General features: G+C 49.5%; 1 protein-coding gene across 7 annotated transcripts in view; it reads right to left on the bottom strand.

Annotated features, from left to right (window-relative positions):
* The window catches only part of LPP (LIM domain containing preferred translocation partner in lipoma), a 555,915-nt gene that overhangs the window by 389,791 nt on the left and 140,902 nt on the right, over positions 1-25,222 (bottom strand). The window contains exon 1 of one of the 7 annotated variants that reach the window (XM_025184211.2): positions 8,157-9,127. The exons of the other annotated variants lie outside the window; for them this stretch is intronic. The gene's annotated coding sequence lies outside the window, so the exon portion shown is untranslated. Of the gene's footprint in view, positions 1-8,156; positions 9,128-25,222 lie in introns of those variants that run through there. 7 annotated transcript variants of the gene reach the window in all.

The following is a 25,222-nucleotide window of genomic DNA, read 5'->3' as shown; positions in this document are numbered from 1 at the left end:
AAATCAATTAGTTGCTTACATCCCTACATCAGTCCCCCCCTCTTTTAACTGCCACACTCTGCACAGCAGGCAGGAGGCTCCCAGTGAGGGAGGGGGAAGCAGCTTCAAGACAGAGGGACAGGAGCAGCGTGTCAGCAAAGTGGGTGGGTAGGGGCAAAAATGCCGGCACAGTGAAATTGGCGAGGGGTCATAGAAGGGCGACGAGAACGAGCGAACGTTAGAAACCATGCCCATAGAGAGTCCGGGGGCACAATCTATTTAGCTTCACAAAGAAAAAGTTAAGTCTGGAAGCAGCAATGTGGGGCACAAATATTTAATTGCAGGCTCTTCAATGAAGCAGAGACAAGTATAACGCGATCCAAAGCCTGGGAGTGGAAAGCAGATAAATTCCGATGGAACACGAGGGGCAAATTTTTAATGATCAGAGCAACTACCCCTTGGAACAATTTACCAAGGGTCATGGCGGATTCTCCACACTCAACATTTTTAAATCAACAGCAGATGTTTTCCATAAAATGTTTGTTCTAGGAATTGTTCTTGCAGGCAGGTTTCTGGCCTGTGTTCTCCAAGAGGTCCAACTGGATGATCGTAATGATCCCTTTAGGTCTCTGAGTCCATAAATCTATATCAGTGAGACATAAGAGTTCCCCCAAGCCTTACAGACAGGTTACTCGAAAATCTGCTGCTTACATCTGTCATTTCTATAATGACTGAAACTTTGCACAAGGAAACAACATGGAAAGAACTAAGGCTGAGAACTGAACAAGTCCGCTCTGAAGATCTATCTGAACAGGAACCTTTTGCCTGTCTTAACTATTAAGAATGTTTCTCTATGCAGGGATATTCAGTCTGGCATGTTAAATTAAAAAGATAAATAAAAAAGGAAGAGCTCTTGGTAGGCGGGGGGGACAAGGGGGGGAAGAGGGGGATTTCAATTTCAGGTTACAACAAGACTGTTTCCTGTAAGACTCAATATGACTCATTTCTAAAAATCTGAAACCAAATATTCTCTGACGTTTACTAAAATAATTAATCAGAAGAATTTCTGTCACGTCCTTAGCTTTGTGTTCCACTAAGGAGATGCTCAAACCTCTTTGTTACTTTTTACAGCTCAAGTAAAATACAGGAATCATAGAACCATAGAGCTGGAAGAGACCTCAGAAGGCCATCAAGTCCAGCCCCCTGCTCTAGGCAGGACCAATCCCAATTAAATCAACCCAGCCAGGACTTTATCCAGCCAAGACTTTAAAATCTCTAAGGATGGAGACTCCACTACTTCCCTAGGTAACTCATTCCAGTGCTTCACCACTGGCCTAGTGAAACAGTTTTTCCTAATATCCAACCTGGACCTCTCCCACCACAACTTGAGCCCATTGCTCCTTGTTCTGCCATCTGCCACTACTGTGAACAGCCTTTCTCCAGCCTCTTTGGAACCTCCCTTCAGGCAGCTGAAGGCTGCTATCAAATCCCCCCTCAGTCTTCACTTCTGCAGACTAAACAGACCCAAATCCCGCAGCATCTCCTTGTAGGTCATACGCTCCAGCCCCCTAATCATTTTGGTTGCCCTCCGCTGAACCCTCTCCAATGCGTCCACATCCTTTTTGTAGTGGGGGGCTCAGAACTGGACACAATACTCCAGATATGGTCTCACCAGAGCTGAATAAAGGGGAATAATGACATCTCTGGATCTGCTGGCAATGCTCCTCCTAATGCAGTCTAATACGCCATTGGCTTTCTTGGCTACAAGGGCACACTGTTGACTCATATGCAGCTTCTCATCTACTGGAATCCCCAGGTCTTTTTCTGCAGAACTACTACTTACCTGGTTGGTCCCCAGCCTGTAACAATGCTTGGGATTCTTCCGTCCCAAGTGCAGGACTCTATACTTGTCCTGGTTGAACCTCATCAGATTTGTCGTGGCCCAATCCTCCAATTTGTCTAAGCCACTCTGGACCCTATCTCTGCCCTCGAGTGTATCTACCTCTCCCCCTAGCCTAGTGCCATCTGCAAACTTGCTGAGGGTGCAATCCATCCCCTTATCCAGGTCATTAATAAAGATATTGAACAAAATTGGTCCTAGAACCGAACCTTGGAGCACTCCACTAGAAACCGACCGCCATCCTGATATCGAGCCGTTGATGGGCCTGACCTTCTAGCCAGCTTTCTATCCATCTTACCGTCCATTTATCCAATCCACAATCCCTTAACTTGCTGGCAAGAATATTGTGGGAGACAGTATCAAAAGCCTTGCTAAAGTCAAGGTATATCACATCCACTGACTTTCCCATGTCCACCGAGCCAGTTACCTCATCATAGAAGATAATCAGATTGGTCAGGCATGACTTGCCCTTCATGAATCCATGCTCACTATTCTTGATCACTTTCCCCTCTTCCAAGTGCCTCAAAATGGATACCTTAAGGATCCCTTCCATGATTTTTCCAAGGACCAAGGTAAGACTGACCGGCCTATAGTTTCCTGGATCATCCTTCTTCTCTTTTTGGAAGATGGGCATTACATTTGCCTTCTTCCAATCATCCGGACTGCTGACGTAGATCAGCGACATAAATTACAATTGCAGTTTCACCACCTCTCGCGTAGCCATAGAGGCAATAAGATGCTAACGATGGAGTGGCATTTGGTAAAAGGAATCTGAGCTGTTTGTCTCTGGGCCCGTCTACCTACACCATGTTCAGCGCTGAGTTTAAAGACCATTTCTGCTAATCTGGCCTATGAATACTGGTTGGTTGGCAGGGGCTAAGGATAGCTGGCAGAGGATGGCGTCACACCAAGTTCTAACTCATTCTGGATAGAAGGTGGTGTGAAGCCAGTCGTGCCCTGAGAAGTCTGCTTAGGGTATGAAATAGGAAGCGTATGTACCTTGCCTTCCACCTGGGGCTCGCAAACCACGTTACAAACGTTAATGAGTGGCAGCCACCCCTTGGAGAGCCCTTCTGATGCCAGGATGTTGACCATAGAGTCTGCTTCCGTAACAATCTCCTAGGCCTCAACGTTCCGATTTTGGAGCAGATGTTGATGCCCCTTCAAGGCCATAGCCAGCCTGGAGGTCGAGGAAGCCCCTGCCACAGCCTCGCCAGGGGGAAGACGATGATGAGGCCCTGGGTGCAGGGTCTTCCGGGCTCCAGATGAGGGTCCACAGTCTGAATGCACTCAGCGTGGGGCACAAAAGTGGCTCCTGAGGTCACCGGAAGAGCGACCGAGCCGGACGGCAGCGTCTTGTTGGATGGGGCGACCGTGGCTGTAGGTGATGCCGAATCAGCACGAAAACTTCAAGGCATCGGTGCCATGGAAACAGCCCTAGAGCCAGGTGCCAGGCCCAAGCAGTCCAAAAGGGCCACTATATAGCCCCTTGCCATTGTGGTGGCCAAACTGATGGGTCTCCTGATTCACAACGTGCCAGAAAGGGGCTCTTTAGCTGCTCCGGCCCGATGGAGACAGCTCCCCAACGTCTGAGGAGTCATCGGACGCAGACCACAGCGGTGCAGACCTTGGTGGTGCCAGTTATCGGTGCCATGGCGATTACTGTCATTGCCTTGACAATGGCTTCCCTTGGTGCTGGATTGGAGGCGCCATCTTGGGCACCGCTGGCATTGGTACCTCAGCTGGTGCGGACACTGGCGCCGAGGGCTGTGCTGTTGGTCCGGCCTGCACCAGAGCAATATCTCTGCACAGAGGAGATTGAAGCTCTTTGCGGCCTCAAATGTGTCAGTTATGGAGGGGAGACCCACGCCCTCCTCTAACCCCTCCCTGACTGGTGAGTAGCAGCCAGACTCCACAAGCTCCTTCCCAGAACCAAAGTGCACGGAGGACTCCGACACAGACTGTGCCTCCCCACAGCCCTTGTGTGCGGGCCTAGCTGGGGACCAACTTCGGTCTGTCGTCTACTTTTTGTGCTGTACTGGTGCCGAGCACTCGCACCCTGTATGCACACAAAGGAGTGATGAAAATGCTGCCTCCTCACGGGGGCAAGGTGTCGCCCAGTTGGGTTACCCTAGGGTGTCTCCCCAATGGGAAGGAGCCTCTAACCCTCTCGCTCGCCCTAAAGGAGGGGCTTTTAAAGGCCTCACCTCAAGCAGTCCTTAATCGGATGCCGGTGTCCCTAAGGGTATGTCTACACTACCCTCCTAGTTCGAACTGGGAGGGTAATGTAGGCATACCGCACTTGCAAATGAAACCCGGGATTAGAATTTCCCGGGCTTCATTTGCATAAGCGGGGTGCCGCCATTTTTAAATCCCCGCTCGTTCGAACCCCGTGCAGCGCGGCTACATGGGGCACGAACTAGGTAGTTCGAATTAGGCTTCCTAGTTCGAACTACCGTTACTCCTAACTGAGCTGAGATAACCCCCTTCACAGCTTGTAGGAAAAAGGGCTGACATACTGGCATTCTTGGGCTGACGTATTGGCCTTCCACAACCCTCCTGAAGCAGTCCGGCCTGACTTTGTCACACATCCACACCTGACTCCAGACAACTGAAGACACTGCCACACATTCAAGGGGAGGGTAACTCTGAGGCCTGCACCTCTGGAAGGTAAAATTTGCTTGACTTCTCCTGCCTCTAAACAGCCCTCATTGGGGAAACGGGGAAGGGGAGATGTTAAGCGCACACGATGGAAGCTTTGCATTCATGTAAATCTGACCTTCATTCCTCTTTCTTCTACTGTCTCAAAGTCCTCGATTAGCATCTCTGGATAATTTTCAGCAGTTGCTGTGAACTACAGCTCATAGAACACAGAGACCAGTACAGACAGAGGGTCAAAGATCTGAGCGGCGCATGTTTGTCGCTTTTTTTTGCTATGTGTGTAAAAGGCCTTTGCCTTCCCGTGATGTTGGGAGCTGTCATAATGAAACATCTTCCTATTATAACATGGCCCAGAGGCGCTACTATTTCAGAGGCCCAACAACCTGCTTGGCTTTATACGAAAAACAAGCGTGGAGAACAAAGCGATGCGCAACCAGGGGAAAGTCAAGCACAGAAACAGATGGGCTCTCAGCGCAGCTGCACCGTTCTAATCCCTCGAGTACTTCCTTGGCCCATTCAAGAAATAGGAAAGGACGGCGGAAAGGTGAGCAGAAAGGAACAGCAACCGAATTGTCTCATTAACAAGACATCTCCTGTCCCACGGCAACCGGAGCTGATTCAAACTTTTAGATAAAACAAAAAAGTTGTTGGAGGAGGGTGGAAAGGGGTTTTTTTTTCCCCTAAAAAAAGAGGTTTTCAAGAGGGGTCATTTTCAAACATTTTCGCTGAAAATATCAAAAATATTTACATTTTTCATATCACAAACCAAAGAACCACAGTAGTAAAAAAAAAGACCCCGTAAAATATTTTTAAAAAAATTGAAAACGGGAAGCTTGGAAAATGGGGGGGGTGGGGAATTTGACATTTCCCCAATTTTAAAAAAATAACACCACTGAGCCGGGTCTCGTGGTGAGGACACCTAGGTATATTCTGAGAGGCCTCTGAAGAACTTTATGGAGCTTGCGCAGGACAACTACTCTAGCAGACAGAGGAGACGTGGGCGCAAATCCCCGTGCAGAAGACTCAGTGGTACTTTGGCAACGCCTGCAGGAGCTGTCACTGCACCAAGAAGGATCAGATTCTGAGGTCCGCTCCGCCTCTTATCTCTGCTCCATCCGGATAGGTCCAATCTCAGAATCTTTTCTAGTGAAGAGGCCTTTCAAATGGGAAGGTCCCGTCTCTAGGTCTCTATAGCACCCAACACAATGAGGCCTTTATCAACCAAAGGTTAACTGCGTACTACAGGTTGAACCTCTCTAGTTCGGCACCGTCAGGACCTGACCGGTTCTGAACCAGAGAATTTTCCGAATCATGGGAAGTCAATATCGTCTAGAAGCACTGCCAACACTTCCACTGCTTGCTGGGCTCTTAGAAGACATTTAGGGGTAAATTAGAGCTAAATAACAGCACAGAACACTGAGAGCCAGGACTGGGGGCTGTAAACAAACTTTATGGGACCGCGGGAAACTTGGCCACATCCATGAAACGTGGACATCTGGCAACTGAAATTATGCCAGACCACGGAGGTTGCCGGGCCAGATAATGCCGGACTAGAGAGGTTCAAACTGTACTGCAATATCATCATCATAAGATAGTGGTCCAGCCCCTGGCCTAGTGCCAGCAGTGGTCCCATCGCTGTCTCCAAGGAGGGAGGCACATGCTAAGCGACTATTTTCAGTAGCAACTGAGTCACTGCCTCCATCCGTTATGCATGGAGTGCGTCTCATAGACCAGTTTGATAGACGGGTAACTCCACTCACACCCAATTTCCACTGGGGTAAGTGAGGTCAGAATTTGGCCCTGGATCTGTAAACCTCTTCAGGACCGTCCTGGATTAAAGTTACACAAATGATGGATTGCCTGATCTCCCGGTTCGTGACCTATGTCCATCTACCGCCACTTTCTCGAGCTGGTGAATCATCAGCCAGGAAGCTGCAATGGCTCCACCGAAACATGCTTCAGCCTTCCGCATTGCCACCGGGGAGATGCTAGTGTGGTTGGGCCCACTCCCTCCACGAGAACGTTTCGCGTTCGCTTCACAAGGTTATGCTGTTGGGCAAAGGGCTGCTCTTCAATCCACGCTGGATTTCAGCTTTGCCCATCGGCAATGCCCATAGGCACCAGAGGAGCTTGGGCAAGTGGTGTGAATCACTGTCTTGTTTTTTCAAGAATCAACTGCATCTACCTACCCGCCCACGTCAGGGGAAAATCAAGGCGACAATTAAAATGCAGAAGGCCTGGATTGACTCATCCCCTCCACTCAGCCACCACTGACCTGTCTGCTCTCTTGCAACACAAATGGGATTTAGGAGACAAGCCAGGAGAAGGTGCTGCCAGTTGTATAAACACAACCAACGCTGCCAGATGAGCTCCTCTTTTAAGGCTTATAAGCCTCGTGTGCAGAAATAGAGTAGGTTCCAAACATGTTTCTTCCAAGTGGCCCCAAACTACGCTGGGTAGCAGGCAGGGCAGTGAAGCGATGCAGCCCAATTACAGACGGGCACAGCCTCAGACCCACAATACAGCTTCCGAATAGGCTTGGAAGGTCTTAAACCAACAGCTGGATTCCATAACCGCATTTAAGGGGCTGCATGGCTGTGTGACGAGCCAATGATAGAAGGGAGGAAATGAATCGTAGAATTCTAGAACACTACGACTGGAAGGGACCTCGCGAGGTCATCAAGTCCAGTTCCCAGCCCTCACGGCAGGACCAAGCACCGTCTAGACCGTCTAAACTTTTCAGCATCACGCCCCCTTTTTGATTTTTGAGAAATCCTCATGCTGCGCCCCCCACCCCCACAGCAGCAAAACTTGTTGAGCGCAAAAAAAAAAGGGCGCGGGGGAACTGACTGGGGCTGAAAAACAAAAATAGCAGCAAAACTGGGGGGGGGGGGAGGAATAACGCAGGGGGGTCTGGGTCACCTCATGCCCCCCCTGGAATTTCTTCATGACCCCCAGGGTGGTATGCCCCCCCAATTTGGGAACCCATGGTCTAGACCATCCCTGACAGGTGTTTATCTAACTTATTCTTAGAAATCTTCAAGGATGGAGAGTCCACAACCTCCCTGGGCAATTTATTCAAGTTCCAATGAATGGCTGGCCTGTTCTGTCAAACAGATTCGCACAACAGGGTCCCGGACAAAAGCACAGGAACACAGTGCTCCAGAGGGCTGGGAAAGTTTGGATCTGGATGCATCCTTTGGTTCCAACATGCACCCCCAAAGATTCTGATTCTGCATGGTGCATGCAGTATTTGGGGCCTGCCAGGTGAGGCCGAGGTGTTGCAAATGCTTACACGCCCGTCCAATCCGTTTGCAGAGTTTAGCAGGACTAGTCACGTGAGACCTAAGTGAGGGAAGAGTCCAGTTAGATCATGACTGATGTCATCTCTGGACAGTGTCCCTTCCCCACCCTCTACCAACGGCCAAAAGGAAGAGGCAGTTCTGGGAAAATATAATTGAAAAAAGGGGGATGACGAATCAGATTGATTTTGAAGGAAGACAAGACAAGAGAATTACTGTAACTGCAAGCAGGGCTACTCTGCCGTCAGCCAAGAGTCCCTGCAAACAGCACGACAATCTGCCCCCAAAAGCTCCCAGAAAATAAATTAACTCACAGATGATGCTGTGTTCCCTTGAGCCAGGGATCAGAACATTGGCTTCCCTCTCAGCATGCCACAGTTCACGTCCTGAATTAACGGCCACCCAGAGCCCTTTTCTGGGGAAAGCAAGTTCCAAGTGTGCGGCCCTGAGGAACGTATCGAATGTCTGGAATTCAAGCTGTGCTCCTTTTCCCTGTTCCTTTGCGTGGCCGTATATGGAGCGGAGCACAGCAGGCCGGGTCGCCGAGCTATGCTGAACGCCCCTGCATTTCCGATTTTGTTTGTCTTTGTTGGAAAGCCAACGAATCCACCTAGGAAAAGGCTGGAGCGAGCGGCTGATCCAGCATTAGCACACAGAGACGGCAGAGCGTGCACTAAGCCAGGGAGGCCTCATGAAACAAGCACACGCATGCTATTTTCTTCATCAAAGGGGCTTGCAAACTTAACCTCCATGGATGTCGCTTTAAAGGGACATTGCTCAAGCTGGCAGGAGCCAATCAAAGTGCACATGAAATAAACTGCTGCTTTGGATGGAGACGATTACATGACCGTTAACTCTGAGCAAAAAAACCTACCCAGAAGTCTGGCTAGCTAATACACCCAGGACTCTATGGGTGCATCTACAAAGCAGCACTAGCTCGAAATAAGCTACACAATTTGAGCAGCTACACCGTGCCAAATTTCTAAAAAGACCGCTATTCCGACAACTCTCTTAATCCTCGGGGAACAAGGTTTACCGTGGCGTCGGAATCGCAAAGCCATTATTTTGATTGCATTTCGAAATAACAGGCATGCTGTTAAGATGCAGAAAATGCTATTTCGGGATACCGGACGTATCCCAAAATAGCACTGCTGTCTAGACGTACCCTATGAGAACTAGGAATGCGGAACATGCGTTAAGAGATTCAGATCTCTGGAACAAGGAAGTTCCTATCAACTGAGAGGTGCAATTGACAACCTCTATTTTGAAGTCTATCTAGCCATTTCCGAAGCTGATAGTAACAGCTGAATCTCCCCCCGCCGCCACCACCACCCTCCCTGGGTGACAAAGGATGGCCTTGTCTCAGTGTTGAATTTCCCTACCTTTTATTTCATTCTGCATTGCCTTGCTCTTGTAACATGAGACAGGAATGACCCTAAATGACCCTATGATTTTCCTTCTGTAGGCCACCAATCGGCAACCGAGGCTAGTGAGAGGGCCGCAAGACAGTCCTAACTTAGACGGCCTCCCAGGATGGGGTAGTTTTGCTAACGGCACCTGCATACCTCGAATTTGCGGCTGAACTGTAGCAGCGCTGTGATTGGACACAACTTTGACTGTGGGAGCCATGTGCTCCTTCTGCAGCCAATCAGCACACACCTCACTTCACATGCCTTGGCTTTACATGCTTGCTAATTTAGTATCACCGGTAGGAAAAAAAACCGACGTGAATGGAAAACAGTGGAATCTGGCAACTCTGCATGTGAGCAACGGTGAAGAAAAGCTTTCAGGCCACACATAGGACCTGGATGGGCTGCCTGTGGCCCTCGGGCAACCTGCCCATCACTTCTGTAGACCTATTTCCTACGCTTTTACCATGTGTCTTTTTCTTCATCTTCTTGCCAAGGGAAACAATCTCAATTTCTCCAGCCTCGCTTCCTATGAAAACGTAGGTGTTGAAAGAAACAGTATTAATGAACCAGCCGGGGCACTCTCCATTCGGGATCAACACTGACCAAGGCGCCATCATGGAGACAGAGGGCTCTGGGCTATCGTTTGGGTGGTCATTAGAGATTAGGGAAGTTAAAATGCGCTTATGTAAGTAACCGTGTAACTTCAGTGGTTACATGCGGGGCGGCAGTCGACAGTCTGTATCAGAGGCAGCAGCATGTGGCGGCGGGGGGAACAGGCGGCTCCCTGGGAGCCAGTGTGCCCTGGCTCCCCGGGAGCCAGTGTGCCCTGGCTCCCCATACGTACTGGGAGTTCGTGTGGAACCGTGAAGGTTAACCAAGCTCATCGGTTAACAGTGTCCATGGTTATACTTTCACCGCCCCATACTTTGCAATAGAGCAGCACGACACCAGTTTGGGAAGATGAAAGGTAATAATCTGTCACATTCCACCTCCGGTAATTTACATTCCACCAACGTAAATCCTAGGGATGTTAAATTTAGTTTCAACAACTAATCGACTAGTCGGTGGAATTTCCATCAACTAGTCGATGAGTCGATAAGCGGGGGAGCCGCAGCGGGGTTAGCTCCCGGCCCCAGGAGCTAACCCCACTGTGGCTCTGCCTTTTAAATGTATTAGGAGCCGGCAGGTTCTTAAAACATTTAAAAGGCTGCTGCATGGGGGGGGAAAACCAACGTGAGACAAGAATCAGCTGTCCCAGCTCGCGCCAGGTCCCTTCCGCTGCGCTTCTGCTTTTTAATTGTGTTAAGGGCTGGCAGGCTCTTAATACCTTTAAAAAGCAGAGGTGCAGCGCCTGTGGCATCCCCGCTAACTCCTTGCCTCCCCTGCTCCCTGCAGAGCTGGTGCTGAGAGGAACCAGCTTTTAAGCCAGCTCCCCCAGCACCAGCTCCTGCTCCCGCCACATTGCTGACTCTGAGGCAGCAAGGGGGGAAGCGACTAGACGAAGGACTAGTTGACTAATCACTTACATCCCTAGTCAATACCCCACTCTGTAGCTTAAAGGGCTACAACAGTCTTCTTTATTCGTTCCCTGAAACCATCTCGGACTGTTCCTGTGGGCTGCTAAACCCTCACCGAATTGTACCCAAGAGGTAGGCGCACTTGAGTGAAGGCTAACACCTTTGCTTTACATCAAGACTTCCCTCCCAAGAGTTGAAGAGACTTAATTGCTTAAAACTTGCACCGCTGGATTCGGCCAAGTATCTAAATAAGTGTCACTGGGATTTTCAGAAGGAGGAGAAGAGTTCTGTCATCGTTCCGCAGAGCCCTGCAACCCAGCCGGAGCTGCAGATACCCTGCTGTGCGTATCAACGCCACGTGACTTTATTACGGACGCGGATTAAAAACAGCTATGACAACTTTAAAAGAAAAAAAACCACCAGCTCAGCCAAAACTGCCTCTGGTGGGAAGGATTAGTGTGAAAGCTGTTTGCCATAAGGTGCAAGATGTCATGGCTCCGCCACCACCCTGGTAGCAAAACATGTTGTCACTCTGCCAAGAAAAGCAATTCGGTGTCCTGCAAAGAAACGCATGCGCACACACACACACGCGCGCGCACACACAGCTCTTTCTTTGCAAGAGCAGACAATGAGCATCCGCCTGGAAAACCTTCTCCATTGTCCCGGTCAAAACAATGCGCCAACTTCTCACAATAGGCAGCTAATCCACCCGGACCGTCTCTGGAGCCATCAGTGGTTTTGGGGAGTGGCAGGGGTTTAAAGGGAAGAGAAAGGACTAGGAAGAACCACACGAGCGGCTAAGAGTCCAGCAACCTCTGGGTTCTACTTTCCATCTGTGCCTTGGACTTCACATGTGGCCTTGAGCAAGTCATTTATTCTCTCTGGTCTCCTGGAGACAGGAGAGGGATGGCGTGAGGATTCCCTGTTGTGATCCCTCCCTCTGGGGCATCTGGCATTGGCCACTGTGCGCAGACAGGACCCTGGGCTAGACGGACCTTTGGTCTGACCCAGTGTGGCCGTTCTTATGGGTGACTTATGCAGCATGGTCAGCTGACAAAGCACCACGAAGGACCAAGCTCACTGCACGTGGATCCGATTTAATCAACGCTGTGCTTTGTGGCAGACGCGGCAAGTCCTTGCTTTCCCCTAGGAAGTCTAGCTGCTTAGCGAGCGCCCACCCCAGCCAATGACATGCAGATCGGCACCATCAGGAGAGGTCAAGATAGCACAAGTCACCTGCCATTGGCTGCAGTTTCCAATTGGGCATTTGCTGCCGGGCCCAAAACAGCCCTCTCCGCCCTCTCTGCTCAACGGGGAGCCCCCGGTGAGGAGGCTGGGCACGGTGGCAGCCACACACCAAAACGGGCCACACCGCTGAGCCTAGAACCAGCACCCGCACAGTCCGGTGACTGCCACTCTCAAAGGAAAACCCGAAGGGAGCTGCTTTCTGCTCCCGACCGGCTGCGTTCGCCGCTGGAAGACGCTCGGCATCGCTCTTCCGGACGAGGATGGCGGACGGGGGCGGGGAAGCGCTTTTGGGCCGGGGGCTGCTGACCCACAGAAAAATCACTTGGGGGCGACCCACAAACCAAACCCTCACTGAGGTGGCCCCCGACTGAGAAGCAGAAAAACCCTCCCGATGTTCCCCTTGTGCACCAGTGTCTCGGGGGGGTCCAGGCTCGTCGACTGTGGTCGCCCCAGCCTCGCGGAGGAGTGGTGGAGGGACTGGCGTGCCAGCGCGGGCTCTCCAAGGCAGGGGAGCAGAGCCATGAGGTTTGGGGGCTGGATCCAGGCAAGTCGAGGGCCACATCGAACCCCCGAGCCTTAGCTTCCCCACCCCGATGGCGTAGTAGGTCAAGACAAAGCTGCACTGGCAGAGCTGGGCGGAGGAGCCGAACGACGGATGTTTCAAGCCAGGGCTCGAGACACACTGCAGACAAATGGATGCCGGGGTCCTCGCCCAGAACAGCAGAGGATGCTGCAGAGGCTAACAGCGTCCTGGCGAAGCTGGGTGGGCAGCATCCGCGAGGGCTCGAGATAGAGGCGTATCAGCGGAGCGGCCTATGAGCAAGCAGCCCAGCCCCCAGCCACGCTAACCCCGGCTTTCGCCGAGGCTCGGTTTCTCCTTTCTATACACGCTAACGGCGCTCCCATTTAGTGAGAAAAATGGCATTTCAGCTTTTTATTATGTGTAATTACCTCTCCCACCTCTTTTCATTAGTGATATGCAAGCATTCAGCGACGGAGCCTGTTCTTTCCAGTCAAAGTGGGACTCTTGTTATGAAGTACCTACACATTAGCGCTGCCTATTGTTATAAATGTGCAAAGTTTCACTGAAACCAATTAAGCAGCCAAGAATCCCACTCGTTTCAGTGGGAATTGACTTAAATAAACCTCACACGGGGAAACTGAAAACTTCTCAGGAATCTACGCTCACAGCACTGGAGATGCACCAAATAACCACAGGACTTTTTTCCACTTCCAGTCGCTCGCCGCTTAAATGTTACACAATGCACCTGCTTATTATTCTTACTACATAATGTCCCATTCAAATTCATGCTGCAAGGATCCTATTCATCACAAAAGAGCTTTCTGAAGGAAAAAATGACATGTATCGAAAGGAATCCAAAGCAGCGCACTGCTTGACTCAGATTTCCAATTTGTCACTCATGATCGGCCCAGCTGAACGACATTTTAACTCCAGCGTAACCTGTGAAATGTACCTCGGTCTTCTTGTTACATGGAGCTCGGATTGAGAAAAAAAACGGTGCAAATCCCCTTTGTCGTTTCACTGGGATCTTTTTCCTCCAAGCATGTTAACTTTTCCTTCCATTTTCCCCCCCAATAAGTGGCAGAGGATCACGGGGAAAAGTTGCAATGTTTTCCTTCCTGTTGGCGTTCTGAACGTTGTCCCCTGACTAGTTAGTTTCCCCATAACATTTAAGTCAATTCCTACAGAAAATGTATCTCTAACGAGGCCCCTGGTTAAAGGTGAGCTGGAGCCCCATTCATGAAAGCTTTTACATGTGTTGTAAAATCCATCCCCACTCGGGAAAACAGTTACCTGCCTGTGTAAATCTCTTGGACTTCAATGGGATTGAAACAGTTTTCTGAACAGAGATGCCTTCCTGAATCTGAGGCCAGCTTGCAAAAGGGATGAGTGCTTGAAAACTGACACAAAGAGGCACACAAAGATCCACCCTCACGTGATAGATATAATGGTATAACAAAGTGATTGATATAATGTATCTATGGCAGGGGTTTTCCGACGACGGGTCGCACCCCAGCACTGGGGGGTGGGATGCCGGACACTGAGTCTCGTGGCTGCAGGGGGATCCGGTGAGCAGGCGGGGGGGCAAAGGCAGCTTCCTGCCTGGCCTGGCACCTCAGACTGCGCTGCGCCCCAGAAGCAGCCGAACTTTGCATTCCCATAGGCTGGGAACCTGCTGCCGGCGGCTTCTGGGGGAGCATGGTCTGCGGTGCCAGGAGAGGCAGGAAGCTGCCTTAACCCCCCACTGCACTGCTGCCCGGGAGCCACTGGAGGTAAAGCCACTCCCGCCCTGACCCTGACCCCCCTCCTACACACTAAAGCTCTCAACCTCACTCTAGTCAAATTCTGTTGGGTCGGTGGCATCAACAATTTTCTTGACCTGGGTCACGAGAAAGGAAGTTTGAAAACCCCAACGTAGCCCCCTCTGATGCAGGGGGAGGAGAAATTTTGGCCCATAACAGCAACATGAAAACCTAACTCCAAGTACCCTCCCAGATACAGCCTCCCGAGACCTCAGGGGGAACTCACTGGGCAACAGGAAGGTTGTCTCAACTCTGCTGGGCATTGAACCAACCCCAACCAAGTATTTCAAACGTGGTTGCACACCCGTTTATTACACAGCCTCCCTGGACGACACGGAAGGGAAGGATCCTACAGCAGGACGCCCGCACTTGCTTGTTGGTCCAGTCTGCAGATTTGCATCCCAACGCGATGAACTACTAGCGTTATATTTCAGCTCCGCAAACCATTCAAGCCTATCCGACCTGCCAGTCGGCATGGGGACACGTTGGTTCTCAGTATGAACTGAAGCAGCCAAGATATTAAAACCCTGCAAAGAACTGGCTTTCTAATGCGAAAACACATGGGCCAGATGTTGCTTCTAGGGCTTATTTTGCTAGCCCAGGGCAGAGCACAAATGCTCTAGGTCACAGAGGGTACGTCTACACTTGCACCCTAGGTCAAACTAGGGATGCAAATGCAGGCATTCTAAATAGTCAATGAAGCGGGAATTTAAATATCCCGCGCTTCATTAGCATGATCTCGCCGGCGCACTAGTTCGAATCGCAGCTGATTCAAACCAGGAAGTGCGCACCGGGACGTGTTAGTTCGAACTAAACCCCTTGGTTCAAACTAACGTTACTCCTCAAAAAAAGAGGACATACCCTATGTGTCAGCCTTTCCTGTTCCAGGAAGGTCTCAGAGGGCTCGCTGTGTGAGTCTGTCACTTTAAAAACAAGTAGTCCTCTGACACCTTAAAGTATGTCTACATAGCAGTGTTTTTCAGAAAATCAACCATTTTCCAAAGAAACTTCCCTTACATCCACACTGCAATCACCTTCTTTCAAAAACAAATCGAAAGAATAGAGGGGTTTTCCCGACATTGGTAAACCTCTTTCAACGAGTAGGAAGCCCTTTTCCAAAAAAGCTCTTTCGGAAAAAGGCGCGTGTGGACAGGGAGAGGGAGTTCTTTCACAAGAAGAGGAAAGAAGAAAAAGCACAGGTGCCCTGGTGGCCACTCCATCCATAGGAATCACAGCTGAAATGCGAGAGAGCGTCCATTCAGTGCAGATGCTATCTTTCAAAAAAGCAGATGGCTTTTTCGATGCGCTTTTGCTGTGTAGTTGCTCTCTTTCAAAAGAAGTTTTACTGGGAGATCTCTTCCGGAAAAGCTTCTTCCGAAAGACGTCTCCAGTCTAGACAGATTAATCAAAATATAGATATATAATATCATGAGCTCTCATGGGCACAACCCACTTCTTCGGATGAGCGTGCATGCATGTTGCCCTCCAGCTAGGTTTGACAGTCCCCTGCTCCTGCCTTATACAAGGAACTGCACGCTGTCTGCCCCTTTCCAAAGCACAATCTCTCCTGGCATTCATTTCCTCTCCCCAAGCACCAGCAGCAGAGAAATGGGGCAGTAGGCAATGAAGCAGAATGACAGCTCAAGGCTATGTACCAAGGGGCTCTCGAATAAACCATTGCCCTTGCAAATGAAATCCTATGAGCTAAAATGAACCCCCCGCCCCTAAGTTCTGTATTTGGGGAATCCCCCCCTTTTTTTTAAATCAGCTTTGCAACCACCGTTCTAGCTGTGCCATTTAATGGGTTAATGCCACTTGATGGCTCATTGTTACTTGCCCGACCTTGTGCAATTATTTCTCCCCCCAACGTTGGACACAGACCAGAAATTATCACCATAGGAAATCTATGTAGGCTCCTATCAAACCGCTCCCTGCAGCAAACAAAGGGGGGTACAAAGGACTTTTCTTAAGCCTTTCCGGGACAGTGTCCCTGGGTCAAGCTGTCGCCCTCTCGGGGATCAGCAGCACGTGGCAGGGGCATATTTAGATCTCACACACTCCTTGGAATCTTGGGAGCAGCTGCAATGGAACTTCCTATACACACTTCCTATGTCTGTGGCCTGGGGCCTTGGTTCTCCACGCAGGGGCAGAAAGCAACAGGGACACCCTACAGGGAGGAGGAAACGTTAGAGAGGCCTACATCCAGTCCTGCTCCCATTCAGTCAACACCAAAACCCCCCTGGGTTTGGGATCCAAACTCTGGAGGGGTCACAGCAAAGCAAGATCTGGGGTCAGCAAAGGCAGACTCCTCCTAGTCTCCCATGAGATCTAGAACCAGCTCTGAGCTGGGGATGGGGCTTCTCTCTCTCTCTCTCTCTCTCTCTCTCTCTCTCTCTCTCTCTCTCTCTCTCTCTCTCTCTCTCTCTCTCTCTCTCTCTCTCTCTCTCTCTCTCTCTCTCTCTCTCATCTCTCTCTCTCTCTCTCTCTCTCTCTCTCTCTCTCTCTCTCTCTCTCTCTCTCTCTCTCTCTCTCTCTCTCTCTCTCTCTCTCTCTCTCTCTCTCTCTCTCTCTCTCTCTCTCTCTCTTCTCTCTCTCTCTCTCTCTCTCTCTCTCTCTCTCTCTCTCTCACACACACACACACACACACACACACACACACACACACACACACACACACACACACACACACACACAGCCATTCCCTGATCCAGGAACCCAGCAGCATGTAACCCGTAGCCTATTAACAAGGTGCATTTCAACACTGATCAGCCACTTGGCTTTTTTTTTTTTTTTTAATCTAGTGAAAAAAACAAAATGTAGCAGCCCCACTGCCTCTGAGCCACATAACAAGGATGGAAACCCTGGCCCCCAAAGTAAAGCATGACTCTGTCTATACTAGGGACGTGACGCTTTAACCACTAGGCCTTGCTCTTAATGGGTGAAGCGTATTGGTTAAAGTTAACCAGCGAGGGCTGAAACAGCTCCCCACCGGCCATGGGCAGGGAGCTGTTCCAGCCGGACTGGAGCAGCGCCCCACACTCACTCCCCGTTTTAATCAGCTAACTGGTTAAACCATAGGCATAACTGATTAGCCAGATGAACGGGAGTTTACGTCCCTAGTCTGCACTCCGATGTGTTTCGCCCCGACCTGTGCACAGCAACGCCACTGAGGACATTGAAAGACTGAGGAGAAGCAAAGAGACTTCCTTTCATTTATACTATGACAGGGGCGTCGACAGACTCCGTGGGCCTCTGGGCACGGTGTGCTGGGGCGGGCTCTGCACTCTTGGAAGGGGCGGAGACTCGGGCAGGAGGGGTGGAGCCAGGACAGCCAGCGCTCCGCGCCCCCCAGAGAGCAGCGCCCCCCTCCGCCAGCCCACAGAGCCAGCCCCGAGAAGGACCCAGGGTTCCAGCCGCTACCACAGCAGCAGCGGAGGTGGCCAAAAGTCTGGGCTCCTTGGAACCGCCAGACCCCGAGGCAACTGCCCTCTTTCACCCTCTGCCCCCCTCACCCTGGTCGGCAGGCCTATGTTTTGGTGATGCCCAGAGACCTCAACTGAGCGTAGGGCCCCCTCGTGCCACGCACTGTAGACATCTCCCAAAGGCCGGGACGGGGAAAGGCGTCCCCGAGAGAGGTAGCTATTCAGCCGAGGTCACTGAGCAGATTCAGTTTAACAACTGAGCTATTTGAGGAAACAGACGCCAGAGCGGATGAACTGACAATGATACCTGGTCTACCTCTAGCAGTGTGCATCCTCACTGCCTCCTACTCTCCACCGCCTCAACTCTGCTGCGTTTCCCAGGGCTGGGGCCCTCTGCTCCAAGACTTCCCCATGAAAATAACTGGCACTGCCACGTGTGAAGTATCATTAATAAAGAGCAACGACAAACCTTTAAGTAGTTTGAGGATCTAGATTTCTTCCCAAGGCCCCTGCCAGTTTTTCTGGTTTCAAATAAAATACAGGAAAATGTGGGTTTGGTGCTTTTCCTCACGCTGTTGCTGTAAAACGACCCATGGAAACAACAGGAGAAACGGACTACTCTGACAGTGCAAATAACTACGCCCAACGCTGTTTCACACCAAGCAACTCTGAAAACCATGCTTCATCCAGGTGATTACAGTAGGTACAAAGAGTACGCTGCATTTGCTGATTCTTTGAAGGCTGGCAGGGTTTCCTGAAGATTTCGTAAACCGATTTAAATTAGGGCCTGTCGTTACCGACAGGAGAACTTCCAGTCCCCCAAGATTTTCAGTGTTGCAGGATTTACTAATCAAGTCCCTGACGCAGAGCTGATGGGTGTGTTTTTGAGCTCCCCCACAGATGAGCACAAGGTAAGATCCGGGCCGTTATTTAGGCCAGTAGGTAATTTTATTCCGTGGCAGCAAGGATTAAAGAGCTGACAGGCTCTTAGTCTTATGAGTCTTCATGTGAGCTAATAAGCACATTTTGCAGCGAGGATGGCTCCTTTTCATCTCCTTGTCTTAGGGACGGGGAGGAGAAGAAATCTCCAGATAAATCAGCAAAACAAACAGTACACTGGCTTCATTTATTAGCACCACTTTGCATTCGTATAGCACGTCTCTACGGATCCCAGAATGTTTTACAAATATTCGTTTGTTAAGGTTCACTCTCCGGTAAGTCGCGTTTTACTCTATGTCTAATCCCTACTGAATCCTGCCTTCTCTGAATCATAGAATAAGTGAACTGGAAGATCACCACGTCCACATCCCTATCCTCACGGCAGGGCCAAGCACCATCTAGACCGTCCCTGACAGGTGTCTAAGCAACCTGCTCTTGAATATCTCCAGAGATTCCACAACTCCCCTAAGCAATTAATTCCAGTGTTTAACCACCTCAACAGTAAGGAACTTTTTCCTAATGTCCAACCTCAACCTCCCTTGCTACAATTTAAGCCCATTGCTTCTTGTCCTATCCTCAGAGGCCAAGGAGAACAATTTTCCTCCCTCCTCCTTGTGACACCCTTTTAGATACTTGAAAGCTGCACTTATGTCCCCTCTCAGTCTTCTCTTTTCTAAACTAAACAAGCCCAGTTCTTTCAGTCTTCCTTCATAGCTCATGTTTTCTAGACCTTTCATCATTTTTGTTGCTCTTCTCTGGATCCTCTCCAATTTCTCCACATCCTTCCTTTGGTGCGGTACCCAGAACTGGACACAATATTCCAGCTGAGGCCTAACAAGCACAGAGTAGAGCAGAAGAATGACTTCTCATGTCTTGATTATCATGGTAGAATCAGGAATGGAAGTTTTGATTCTCAGTATCCTGTTCTTTCTCTGGAAAAATTTCAATCTTCACAGTTTCTAGCTCTAGATTTGATCTGGTTAATGTTCTTTATATTTTAATGCTTTCTAGGAACCATTCCAGTTTTACATTACAGCATGCCCCAGTTAGCGGGGACACATTTAATCGGTGCGACCTTGCTCTGGGGACATTACCCTGGGAACTGATTAAACCTGGTGAAAGCTGCTGCAGAATTGAGACTGTGTTATAAAAAACCCGGCAGGCTAGGAGCACATGCAGTAACTGCTCGTGATCTTTCATCCGGGGTGAGGCTGGGCTGGAATGAAGAGCTCAAGCAATCAAGAGCAATATGAAAAAACTACAAAAGACCCACTGAAAACAAAATTCAGAGATATCATTTTTATTCTTATGTTCTCCGATTACTTTGGTATTTTCCATGACATTTATGAGTAGGTATTTATTTACATAAGCTGGTTTTTGCATCTCATTTACAGGCCTTTCTATGACCCTTTTAGTATCTGAACCTCTGGCAAAGATGACTGATTTACCCCCACAACACTCAGTGTATTATCTCCATTTCACAGAAGAGGAAACTGAGTCACGGAGAGTCTATTTTTAGAACCAACATTTTCAGAAGTGGCCACTGATTGTAGGCACTCAGCTTGGGCCAGGTTTTTGGAAATACTGATCATGCGCAACTCTGGCTGAACTCTGTGTTGGAGCTCATTTCTTTTGCAAACCAGGCTCAAGGTGTGATAAACTAGATTAATACACCAAAAAAACCCCAAATCCGTGGCCATTTCTGAAAACATGACTATACGTGACTTACCTTATGAAACCCTGGGACTTCATAGCCGTGTTGACAACAGAACCTAGATCTCCTGATTTCACATGCAGCATCTCAACCACGAGGCCATCTCTGGCTTCCACTTGACAATAAGGATAGCTACTCAATACATTGTCCATAATTAAACAGATACTACTGTATCAAAACCAGGAACTAGTCAAAAAATTTGGAGCAAAAATGAGTAAAGAAAAACCTCAGCGATGAAGGAAATTTGTGAAGTGTCACACTCGGCTAACGTCCATGCTTTGAAAGACCATTACAGTCCATAATGGTGCACACCTACATCTACTCTCTGTTAGCTTTGCTTCTTTCATTCCCACTCTGCCCTGAGTTTCTCCCAGTACTGAAAACCAGTATGAGCTCTCCATAGTAGGAACTTCTGAAATAAACTAAAACTTTGCTACGTCCAAAGAAAGAAATGATGGAAAGATTGAACAGAGGTGAGTGGAGATGCAATAGTAAAAAACAGGCCTAGAAGGATTAGATTTTTATCGGCAAATGCTAGTAAATGTCAATTTCCTGAGATACACAAATCCACAAGAAAATGTCCTTTGATGATTATCGAAATTTACAGATAGGCAAAAAACGCTGCTTGTGAACCTGCTCGAGTTTGATTTGCAGCTATTTACTTCGTAAGTTTTGACCTGTGACGTTGAAAATGTGCGCTTTATGGTTATAAAGCTTTCACTTTTTGACTCTCCATGTCCATTGTCATTAAACTATTGTTGTTTGACCCTTCCATCACTTCTTGCCACTGTGAAAATTTACATAAAGGTTTTTTTAAAAAAAAAACAATTCAAAATAAGCATTAATATTATTGGTGGAAATTCTGCCAAGCCTAAAGAGAAAGGGAAGAAACACTGAAGAGGCAGAAAACATCACCACCACCTGTGGAATTACGCATTTACCTCCAAAATGTTATCATCTCCTACCCGGGCTATTTCCTCAACAGGGAGAATGGACGAGAACACAACTTTCACCTCTAAGTCCTTTATCCTTCTCCTCATAGCCCCATAGTCTGCAGTGACCTGTGCAAGGTCTTTCTTAGCACGAGGAAGGGGTAATTCGTTCACCGACTCAAAGAATCACAACTCACGGACAGGTAAGATTTAATTGTGCATGCATCTTTTACAACACAATTATTGATTGTTTGTAATTAAAAATAATTAAAGACCAGAGAAGCCCTGCATCACACACGTCATGGTCAATCTGCCAGTCTTTGAAATAGCTAGGTTTTCCCTGAAACAAAGGCACGCCTGTAATGTATTCAGCCATGCCATTTTCAAGCCATATTTTGGATTTGGGCGCCATTAAATATGTACGCTTCTTAAGTCACTCTGTCTATATTATGAGTTGTATACGGCCACCCATCACCGTAGTATCTGGTTGCCTGCCCTGTAAAATAAATACTAATAGCCGAGGTCTCTAGAAAGAAAGAACAGTGTATGTGCTCAACTGGTTGGGAAGTTGGTCCCCAGGAATTCACAAAGCCCAAGTCTTCTAAACAAAAAAAAAATTGTTCACAGGCCAGCTTCAGCCGTACCTTACTTTGAACGAAGTCCTATTGGACTCCATGGCACTACCTGAAGCACAAACTATGACATCACACAGGTAAAGCGTGGCCAAATCTAACAAAGCACAACACCTTCCCAGCTTTGGGCACAAGAGGAGAGCCACCAAGTGACAGAGAACCAGAGTGACACTTGCTTACGTGGCCAACCTGAGCGTAAAATCTGAAACTAAACCTGAACAGACAAGTTTTCAAGTTCTTTTGCATTAAACAAATCACAGCTCAGTTAGCAACACAGATAAGGTGCGGATGTATTTCAGAAACCTTTGGGTCAGTACAGGCAGTCCCCGGGTTACATACAAGATAGGGACTGTAGGTTTGTTCTTAAGTTGAATTTGTATGTAAGTCGGAACTGGTACATATTGTAGGGGAAACTCTAGCCAAACATTTCTCCAGAGCTCAGTTTTATTCTCCCACACCTCACTTCCCTCAGTCCTTTATTCTCAAGCTGAGGTGTCTGCTGAGAAAAGCCGCTCCGTGTCTCCCTGGTCTACTGGGGGGGCGCTAGCTTCGCGTCTCCCTGGTCTGCTGGGGGGGGCACTAGCTTCGCGTCTCCCTGGTCTGCTGGGGAGAAGCAGCTAGTGCGGGGTTGCCTCACCCCGTTTGTAAGTAGGGATCCGATGTAAGTCGGATCCATGTAACCCGGGGACTGCCTGTACTTTTTTTTTAAATATAAGGGCCACCATCTTCAAAAGGACCTTTCGACCTTCAGTGCCTAAGTCCTCGGATGCCGACTTGAAACATCTTAAAGGCCTGCGTGGGGCTCTTTCTGAAAGTTCCTAAGCAGTTCTGAAAAACTTACCAATAGTTTCGGCTCAAGGGCTCCCTCTCCCCCCCCTTCTGAAATGAGACACTAGAACAGGGCTACTCAACTTTGGAAGCCCCGGGAGCCACAATGATACTCACAGCACATGCCGAGGGCCACAATTTAACTGTGGTTGCATGTACATGCAAATATCTATGCAAATAGCTTCTTTCACACTGATGGGCATGAATACAAAGATTAAGGCAAGACTGCACAACACACAGGCCCTATTTAAGTCAGTTCTGCTGATATTAATCAAATGCAATAGTTACTCGATTTCCACCCCTATAACAGAACTTTCAACGAGCACTGACAGTCCAGGAATTGAACTACTAAAACGCATCTCAACAGAAGACCATTATAGTGACTAATGTTTTATTTTGGCTCCCAAGCGCGGGCCGTGTGTTGAGTAGCCCTGCACTAGAGTCTAGTCTCCAGAGGTTGTTTCACCACTGTTATCACCAGTGGATCTAGTGGGACAAAACACCTTCTCTGCCTTGGTGGGTCCCTCGCCTTCGGGCAGGCTGCGCACCTCAGCGCTCCCGGCAGCCTTCGATTCAGACCCCTTTCCTGGAGCACAGACTTGCAGTTTATTTAGCCCCCTCACTCTTGGCAAGCCGACAGAGCGGAGACCAGACTCCATAATCTCTGCTGCCCTCTGAGGGGTTCGGAGACAAATCACTCTTCCCCAAATTAGCCCTTCCCCTGCGATGTGACACGCTGCTCGGGCGAGTAGGGAGTTTGGGGATGGGGGGAATCTGAGCCCACCCTCTACTCCAGGTTCCAGCCCAGGGACCCTGTGACAGCAGCTGTCTGTAAAGCCCCCAGGGACATCTGGGTGGCAACGACGAGTCCCTGAGCCTCTTCCCCCCAGCCCAGCCCAGCCCCTTCCTTAGCACAGGCGTAACCCCCAAGGAGATTACTTAGATTCCCGTGGCTCTGTCTGCTGGCAGCTCAGGGAGAGGCTCTGAGTTTGCCTTGGCTCCCCCTCCCTACCAGGGCCAGTCTACTCGGCAACCCATGGGGAGTGAGATGCCCCTCCCAGGGAGTTCAGGAGGGGCCATTGTTGGGGGAGTCTGGAGCCAGCCGGGGCAAGGGGGGGGCTGGCTGTGTGGGAGCTAGTAAGCCCCAGGCCTGCATGCAGGGTCCCCCTGAGAACTAGCCTCTAGGGACCTGAAGGCAGGATCCCTCAGCTGGGTTTATGTCTCCACTGTTGATTCCCAGTTTGTGGAGTTTGCTGGGAGGCTTTCCCAGCCAGGCTGAGTCGGCTCTCCAGCTCCCTGGGTGAGCCCAGTCACCGCACGGTCAGCTCGGCTCTGTCTGCTGGTTCGGGGCTGCTGCCTGCTGTGTGGGTCTGAATGCTGGGCTAGGAGACTACAGTTTGAATTTTGGTGCAGTTGTGTGGCCTGCAGCTTGAGCCCTGCACCCCTTTGTGGTGAGGGGAAATTCTGGGACTGAAGCAGCCTGATTCCTGCCTGAAGAGGATCCCTGCCAGAAGAGAGCAGCCCCTTTGCAGAGACGGAGTCATCTCTGAACCTAAGGCTCATTCCTGGAGTGTGTGAGTGCACCATCTTTTAGTTAGTCGGTCAGGGAATTTGTTTGGGGATTTTATTACCTGCTGCATGTTAAACCTGTGGAGGGATGTACTGCCTTCGCCCATGTGTGAGTCCTTTGGGCTGTACTGGACCTAGTCAGCCCCACGGCTAAACCACTGCAGAGAAGAATTTTGTGGTCAAAAGTCATCAAGGGCCCCAACAAAGTACGCGGACCAACAGGACACTGATCTTACAGTTGCTGGGCACCGGTGACCCTAAAAACAGTGTTTTACCCTGTTCTGTTCTATTTGTCTCCTCTTTAATATACTTGTGTTTATTATAGTGTATGTGTTTGTGCTATTTTCTGGGAGTCTCCAACTATCTGGCAAATACATGAGGATTATCCTGGGTTAGAATTTTCCTCCCAAGCTGCCCTGGTGAGGAAGGAGTGAGGGGGGTGGAGGCACCGCCAAATAAATCCATCAGAAAAAATAACGTTGAGTGGGTGGCGGGATCCAGAAGAACCCAGACCTGTCCATCGGAACCTGCCAGCAGATTGGCTTGAAAGAAGGTAACCAGGTGGCGAGGGGGCGCTACACAGGCCTTTCCTCCTGGCTCCTGATTGCATTCATACCCCCACGCCGTCCACAGAACCTTCCTCCCCCAGTTCCTGCCATGCAGTGAGCCAACAGAAGGGGAGTCTTTTGAACCAGGGCCAGCTCGTTCGTCATTGGCTTCAGGGGGCCTGATCAGCCTGCCTAGTTCCTAGTGACTTCCAGTGCCTGAATTGGCTTGCCTGTCCTCAATGATTCTGGCAGGTCTGGATTAGTCCTTTTTTGCTTACCCGGGAAAAAAGACCC

The sequence above is a fragment of the Pelodiscus sinensis genome, chromosome 10 (genome assembly GCF_049634645.1).
Source record: "Pelodiscus sinensis isolate JC-2024 chromosome 10, ASM4963464v1, whole genome shotgun sequence".
NCBI lineage: Eukaryota > Metazoa > Chordata > Testudines > Trionychidae > Pelodiscus > Pelodiscus sinensis.
This window is presented reverse-complemented; position numbering and strand designations above follow the sequence as displayed.